This window comes from Condylura cristata, unplaced genomic scaffold (genome assembly GCF_000260355.1).
Source record: "Condylura cristata isolate star-nosed mole 26May11 unplaced genomic scaffold, ConCri1.0 scaffold00005, whole genome shotgun sequence".
NCBI lineage: Eukaryota > Metazoa > Chordata > Mammalia > Eulipotyphla > Talpidae > Condylura > Condylura cristata.
The window spans coordinates 31,355,784-31,364,628 of record NW_004567106.1 but is presented as its reverse complement, the minus strand read 5'-3'; positions in this window follow the sequence as shown (position 1 = coordinate 31,364,628).

Genomic DNA, 8,845 nt, shown 5'->3' with positions numbered 1-8,845 from the left:
GAAAAGTGTTCACTCCTTTATTTACATTGTTTCTTCTAAATGCAAGTCTCCTAAGGCTAAATCAAGGGTTAAAACTTAACAGTGAACACACTCAGGAAAGAACTCTACTGTGATGTGGATCTAGATATGGGGCTGGCAGCACCGAGTCATGAGAGCGAAGAAGGAAGAAACTGTCTGGCGCTAGGGGAGGTCCAGCTCGGTCAGAGTGGCCTTTCGCATTCATCTGGGAGTTAATTTGAGCAATTTCCCATTCAAGAGTGTATTTGCAAACCATAAATCTATTGCCTTTATTTTGTTCAGAATGCAGACCCAGAGTGGGGTTTATGTTCACAGAAATCCTCTCCTGATACTTGAGCTAAATGAAGGCAGCAGTTGGACTGGGAGCTCATGGGAGGCGTTCCTGTAGGAGGAGTCTTATTTGTATGGAAAAAACTAAGAAAGAGATGCTGCCAGCTTTCCCCCACAACTCTGTGGATGAAGCTTTTTAAACCACACAAGGCACCCCGCTGTTCCGGTGAAAGCCCTTGCTTGCCCCCCACGGCCCAGCATGGGGCCTCTGTGCACAGCATGCCTTGTCCTGTGATTTTCCTCACCTCCTCAGGGCTTCAAGCAGTGTCCCCGCAGGGAGCCAGCCCGAGAGCTCTTGCTTTCCTTCCCTTCCTCCGCAAAGCACCTTCCCTCTTCCAGGACTCACCTGCCCTGGCCAAAATCTGCACCAGACTTTCCCTAGGGTGGCCTTCCCTGGCCCCACATTTCTCCCTTCGACCTTGGGGCTCCCTAGAGTTTCTGAAAAATAGGACCATATCTGCTTTCCCTGTTTCTCTAGCACCCAGCATAGCATGGGGCTGGGGACTGGCTGCCTGACCACATGGAAAGAAGGAGGAGAGAGCTATGTCTCTTTAAGAAGGGTGAGAAGTACTTGGGCACTGATGAGTGGTGGCTCCTGGACTGGAGGGCAGATCACGGGGCTTTTACCTAGTGAAAGCCTTCTAACTGCTTAGTGCATGGAACAAGCAGTTTAAGTGCTGAGCCCAGGGCTGGGCCAGCGTGGGTGAGCCAGGGGCCAGGGTGTGCCATGCAAGGAGCCGCTCACTCTCAGCTAGTGAAATTCACCGCCCACTCTCCGCCTCAAGGGGGCGCTGAGTACAGCCTGCTGGGAGCATCTTGAGACTTTGGAGCCCTGAGGAATGCACTGGATATTTACTGGATACTCACTGTGAGCCTTACACACATTACCTCCCTGCTTGGTGGGCAAGATGATGGCTCATCATCTTAAACCCTAGAACCAGGGGCTGCTACCTTCCGTGGCAAAGGAGACTTTGTAAATATAATTAAGGTTAAGTACCTGAAGATGGCAGATGGTTCTGGATTATCCAGCTGAACCCAAGCTAATCACCTGGAAAGCAGAGAAAATATCCTTGGGGAGAGGGAGAAGCCACTACAGGAGACAGGTCAGAGAGATCCGAGAGATCCGGCTGGGGAGATGGGCCACAGGTCACAGAACAGGGCAGTGTTGAGGAGCTGGAAAAGGATAGGGAGGGGCTTCTTTCCCTAGCCCCTCCAGCAGGACCTGAACTCTGGCTGTCCTGACCGTGGCCCACATTTTTTTTTAAAAAAAAGATTTTTTAATTTATGCATACAGAACTGGGGTACAGGCCAGAGGTGCAGGGACGGTGAGAGGATTCACCAGAGACAGAGTAGGGAGCAGAACAAGCCAACTGATGAAGTACACTGCTGAGGGGAGCAGCGGGTGGTCAGGAGAGGTCTAGCAGGTCATGTGGGTGACCTCTGGGGCGGGGATCGAACTCATGCTGAAGTGGCTTTAGCTTCTTAGTGCTGTGCTTTAACCAGGGAGGGCTTACCCACATTTTTAACCTAGCAAAGTCTAAGATGATAACTTTGCATTGTTAAGCTGCTAAGTTTATGGTAATTTGTCATAAATTTATCATAAATACAGGAAGGGAATGTACTCCCTCATTTCTCACAGAACCCCATGAGGTAGGTGGGGAAATTCTCTAGTAGGGGTGAGCTTAAGGAACTTGCTCTCCGTGTGCCCCATGCTGGAAGCTGATCAGAATTAAAACTAGGATCATCCGTGTGTATGGCAGTATTTCTTATTTCATAGAGGCTAGGTTTTATGCCCAGTGTCTAATTTTATCATAACAACATCCCTTTGGGTGGGTAACATAGATATTAAGCTCATTTTAAAACTGAGGAGACTGAGGAACAGTGGAATAATTATTTCCAAGGCCACCCAGTGGCAAAATCAGAGATCAAAGTAAAGGATTCGTGCCTAGTTCCAAAGCTTCCTCAGGTGCCAGTGGTAATTACAAAGCAGGAAAGGTGAGCTCTCATTTCTGCGCACGCTCAGCTGCTCCTTGATCAGGGACTGTAGAGGAGCCTGCTTGCTTTGGAGCTGGCTTCCTTGCCTCTCTCCATTTCTCCCATGGCTCCTTAGCCCAACACACTTCTCAGGCAAGCGGCCAGTCAAGGGTCCTCAGGATGACATGAGCTCTGTCCTAAGCAGCTTGTTCAGTCATGTCTGTTCCTCTGGACCCTGGTCAGTGTGCTGCCCATTATCCCCTCACGTGCTGTTATTCGGAGGACCTTTTTGCTTGTCTCCTCTTCCCCCCTATTTCATAGATGAGCCAATGACTGATCGAGAGGTCTGACTGTGACAAGTTGAGGTTAGCACTGACAGGCATTATTAAGGCTGGTTTCAGACAGTATTTTTCCCTAAAAAAATTTCTTCACTGTCCCTCCCTGCTGGCGCAATGGTTAGAACACAGTGCTGTAAGCTGGCTGCAGCCTTCAGTGCAAGTTCATTCCCCTGTCTGGGAGGTGATCCACACTGGGGGGCAGACCTCTTCTGACCTGCCTACCCCGCTGCTCCCTTCAGCAGTGTACTCCATGAGTCGGCCTGTTCTGCTCCCCACTCTGTCTCTGGTGAATCCTCTCACCACCCCTGTACCTCTGTTCTGCACCCCAGCTTTGTATGCATAAATAAATAATCTTTAACAACAACAACAACAACAACAACAACAGAATTTCCTTTACCTTTTGCAATTGAAATCTTATGATGCCATTTTTTGAAGGAAAATTTTGGCACTCAGTTTACTTGCCCATTTACCCATGCTTAGTAATCTGAGATTTGGCAAGGGGGGACTTTGACTTGAGGCTTTGTATTTAGGGATTTACACACAACAGGTCCTCATTTGCTCTTCTTCTGAGAGGCAGGTCTACCAAAATCAAGAAGAAAAAAATCTTTTAGTGGTGGGTGTTGCCCTGATGGATATTGGAACATCAGGTGAAAGAGAAAGTGAGTGGTTTTACTTTTGAACTGACACTGAAGGTATTTTCATGTCTTCAAGTGATAAGATTGGAAGAAACATTCCCTCTTTGATGTCCCCATGAGACCAGACAGATGATAAACCTGAGACACTTAGAGGAAGTGTGGGAAGAAAAACAAACTTTTGGATTTATGAGCTGTCCACATATTTTAGAGAAAATGTGTAATTTTTGAATTTTGAATAATACTATTGTTAGTAGCTCACACACACACAGCACTCCACAGAGTTAGGCACATGCCTATGTATCTGGTCACCACCAAAGGAAGAAACAATGAACATTTATTGAGAAGTAACTGAACACTTGCAGCAAACCCAATTCCTCATTCCTCACACCATGCTCTCCACATATTCATGGCTGCCAAGTCTTTGGGGAGATGGAAAGATCATTCAATTAAGAACCAGAACTCCTTGAGAAAAAAATAAAAAAGGAAAGAAATCAGGCCTCCTTGTTCTTCAATTATAAAACTAAGATGTGACATACTCTTGCCTTTTCCAGATGAGACCTGCTATCCGGGCCAGTATAGATGATACAAATGCCTAGAAACACCCCAAAATACATTACTGGCTGTGATAAAGTTCTTCTCTTTCTCACGCTTTACCCCTCGCCAGAGGTCCTCACTCTGGCTGCTCCTCTCCTGCATCAGATACCATGTACCCACCCCACCTCCACCCAGGCTAGACCAAAAATCAGCTCACAGCTTAACCATTTCTTTTTTCAATCTTACAAACTTTACTCAAAAGGCAGCACGACTATCTCCTCCTCCAGGAAGCCTTCTCTCATCATCCCGGCTGAAGGGACTGCGTTGGCACTTTACTGGCTCCCTCAAGACACTCATCTCTTTCTTCAAGTATTTTAGGCATCCTCTTGTCTTCTGTCCCCAGAAAGCACCTCACTCATAGTAAGAGGTTTTTGACGGAATGAATCTTAACTTACTCCCGCTGGAGCTGCAACAGAAGGGAGCTGTTTTTAGATGCCACATTTTAAGTTACACCTTTTTTTCCTGTCTTTTGTATGGAACATTTCCACTCTCTAGCAGCTCTAGACTACACTCTGGCTCCCTGACATGCAGGTTTCTGTGTGCAGAAAAAAAAATTCCTTTTTTTAGCTCCCACAGACACCATGGTCCATGTAGGAAATGCATCTGGAGTTCCCCAGGAATCATATGAGAAATTTGGAAACAGCCTCTCTTTAAGGGAAAAGAGTCACACATTTACCTTGAGGACATAAAAAGGAAATAAGAAACTCCAGCCAGTGGAGTAGTGACTAGTATCCTGCATTTTCAACAGGAACCCAAAAGAAAAATCTAAGGATGCATTAAGTCCAGGTGAATTTAATGGGTAAAATGGGCAGAATTAATGGCCCATTGTAAACTTCAAGTCTCAAAAACGAGGGATCTATCACTAAAGGAAAAACATTCTTTAAAACCTGTGAAGTACATGAAGCTTTAAAAGTTCCTGTCTTGATGGCCTTGTGCTTTTAATGACCATAAAGTGGGTACCACACTGACACAAAATACCCATTCACTTTCTCTTTAAGGCGTTACCTGGGAATTTCCATTGAGAATGATCTATTGAGGGCACAGAGGCCGTGGTGTCTAATGGGTGATCTTGTACAAAGAACCAATTCAGGATTACTGCAGCCGAGGACGGTGTGGTTTAACTTCTGTCTCAGTGGTTTACAGGAAGTGCCACTCAGTGACTGTTTTCTGGGTCACAGCCAAGAGGGGCAGGTGGAAAGGCTACTCTTCAAATTCTCCACTGTCCTACTTTGACCTAATTGTTCCCCAGAGAGGAACAGAGCTCATCTGGTGAAGTCTGTCAGAAACAAATTCTATCATGAAAATCCAGGTGTTACCTGCAAATGGCCTTTTTAAATATACGAACTCCTCTTTCCTGATTATAAATTACATGAAGAAAAGTTTTACCCAAATCTAAACATATCAATACAGCAGCGATGCCACACATTTCCACTTTGGCCAAATGAGTAATTTGACAGCAGCTCAGTTATCCTCTGTGCTGTCTCTGTCTCTGCACTGTCCACTTTCACTGTCTAGTTGCTGATCAAACCTGCTAATCTAACTTCTGCCAAAATCAAAGGCAGTACAGTTTAATGAAAGATAAAGCATATACATTCACAAATATTTGAAATGTCTTTTTTAACAAAAAGGATGGACCTCAAGGTGATTATGTTAAATGAAGAAGTGATTGCGGGTGGCTTTACTCATCTGTAGAACATAAATAACCAAAAAATATATACAGACAAAATGCAGCAGGGATCAATCTTGGACTAGAGGGAAAGGGGTGGGAGAGTCGGGGAGGGAAGAGCAGAGGAAGGCAGGCAGATAGGGATTGACACGGGTGGTTTGGTGGAGGCTGAGTGGAACGTGCATACACGGAGGAATGAAAATGTAGCTCCAAAATTAAAATTTAAAAGAACGAAAATATTTTGATCTTAATTTTTGTGTTATTGGGTTATCCATAGTAATTCCAAATGCAGAAGTTCACAGGATGGAATGCAAAGGGCACAGTCATTCTGATCTGCCCCAAGATGTTCGGTGGCTTCTGGCTCCATGATCGTGCAAGGTGTGCAGGTGCAGACCTTAGCTGCCTTGACAGGAGCAGCAGTCATGAGGCTGGGCAGGTCAGGCCTGCCACAGTGTGGCTCCCCAGCTCTGTGGAAATTACCAGAGCAGAGTTTAGGCCTTTATGAAGAAAGGGCTCCATAATCACACTCCTTCCAGAGGTTACCAGGTTCAATAGTTACAAACGCCATCCTATCAGAATGAAAGAGCAGGCAGCCCTGAACTTGATGATGGGAACCATCCCCTTATCACAGTTGGACCCCGGAGCCCAGCCCAAGCAGATCATCAAGAAAGGGGAGGTATTTGTGGCCAAGCTCTGTTGTCCTCATGTTACCTCATCAGATCTGTGACGCTAAAGGACCACTGTCAGAGAACACTGGTAACTTAAACATAACCCTGCACTCAAGGAAGTATACTAGTCCACAAAGAATTAGTACTAATATAAGTAAATTTACTCAGTTTACCTAACCCAATGGGCAGTTTGCTGCTGCTTCATGAAGTAAATTACAAAGCTGCTATTTCTAGGAATACGGCTGTACGAAAACCATAGTACATGGGGCTTATATATGAAAATGTGCTGTTTTCCTCAGGAGGAATGCCAAGGGCTATTTTGAAGCTTACTAGTCCAGGTAGAAAATGGGCTGCTTGAGACAATATCCTATTTCCCTGAGGGTTCATGTACAACCATTGCTGGTTGTACTTTGTGAAGTATCATGGATTTAGCATTTCACATAAACTAAGCACCCTTCCTATAGGGGTCACCAACTTAAAAACTGAGGTGTCATCATAAGCAAAGTCTATGAGAGATTAAATGAACAAGTCTTCCAGCTCACTGTGTTCATATTATCCCCAAACCTGTCTGATTGAGGAATAAGCCCGAAATCACACTGACGACATGGAGAGAAAGGGTATTTCTAAAAAGACAGGTCAAATACAGGACAAACAGGATAATTTTATTCTCATTTTTCCTTAAAATAAAGATACAGCATAAGTTTTACAATTCAGTATGATTAGACGTGATTTATAATTTTAACGTTTCTTAAAGAAATCATAAGATAAACAAGGAAGTAGTACAAATTATAAAATTACTAGAGCAAAGCAAAACTTCCTTTCTCATCAAAACATGTGCCACAGATAAAATTCCTTAGAAAGGGCTGTGGAAAACCTTTAATCTCGAATATTTAAGCAACTTTTTGTAACCACAAAATGCCTCGCCAACTTGTTAATCAAATACTTTCTAAGTTTAGAAACCAATGACACAATGATCTGAAACATTTAAGTCTTGATCCTATCTTGCCAGTTATAAATTATTAATATTTAAAGAAAACAAAATATTTTCTAAGTGCAGAAGCTTTCTGAAAACTTCAACATCTTTTCTGGCTCAGTACCTGACTGAAATGTTCAAATGTTTATATTGCACACAAAAAAAATCTAAGCAGCATCCTCGGTGTGTGTGTGTATTTGTGTGTGCAGGAGAGAGAGACAAGAGAAAGAAGCTGATGGATGGAAAATAAGATAGGAAAAAATCCCTAATTGTGTCCCATTTACATGATTTAAATATATAGTTTCTATATCTTCAATTAATATAAGTAAAAAGGTAAACTGTAGAACAGCACAGAAATACAAATGCCTTAGTTTTACAAAATATATTCAACCCCTTATACGTGCACAATCTTTTAATTTTGTATACAAGGGAGCTAGTTTATTCTTCATAATGAAAGCAGGAAGTCATGTGTACGAAGTTATTTATATGAAAAGACTAAAGATTCACATTCCTTTTCTTTGTCTTTGACAAATATTTATGGAATGTTGGAAATTATGAAAAAACAATTCCGATGTTATGAGGTAAAAAGACTTGGAATGGAAAAACTTTTAGTGGCACAGTATGCTATGTGGAATGAAAATCACGTTTTAGAACTAGGGCTTCGTTCCCAATCATGTTTAATAGCCACCAAAGAAGTGAGTGGGAAAGCCATGATGCCGTGCCACATCTGGTTAAAGAATCCCAGCATGCAAATACCAATGCCAGTTTGAGTCCCTACCAACCCCCTGACACAATTAAGAGGCAAAGTTTAGCAGCGACTGTCCGAATGGACTACTTTCTTAAACTATTGCAGAGAAAAGTTCATGTGGTTCAGAATTAACCCACTGGCCCCACAGAGCTGAGGGCTCCCAACCTTATCACCAGGCCCGAGGAAGAAGGACCACAAACTGTTAACTTCCAAAAAACATCAAGTAAAAACCAACCTGCCTGCCAGGGAGATAATGTTACAGCTTCACCTTAAAACTTGTAACTAGCATATTAAAATGTCAGCATTTTGTTAAAAGGATTCTTGTAATTTTTAATATATTCAATACTGCTCTCAAAATACTTTCATTCAGGTTTTATGTACCTTGGTTCAACAGCATTGCAACAGTTCATTTCTTTCCCTTCTTAATTTGCTTTTTCCTTGTCTTTCCAAAGTAAATCATTTTGTTAAAAAAAAGAAATTCAGAACTGGGAAAGCAAGGTAAGGTTGAGGAAGTGATGTCACATGCTTTAGTTTGCTCCAAGGATACTGCTGCTGGGTTTCTCCAAGCAAAAAGTAGAAGAGTTGTTTTAGGTTTGGGGACTAGTAAAACACTAATGGATGTAGGGATAGGCTATTCATACTGGTTATGTAAGCCGAATGCATATGCAAAGTAACTCTAAGCTTTACTTTGACAAGCAATGCATTTACTAATCACCTGGTTTTAACTCTCCTTTCCTCTTCTATGTCACTGCCACTATAGTGTCTGGCAGGCATCCAGATATGCCAGGAACTTTCCCCAAACGCTGCTTTTAAGTCCCTCAGACAGCTTGTGAGTCCACACCAAGCTACAGCTGCAGTCTCTGTGCCTGGCACACCACACAAATACCCCCTTCACTCCACT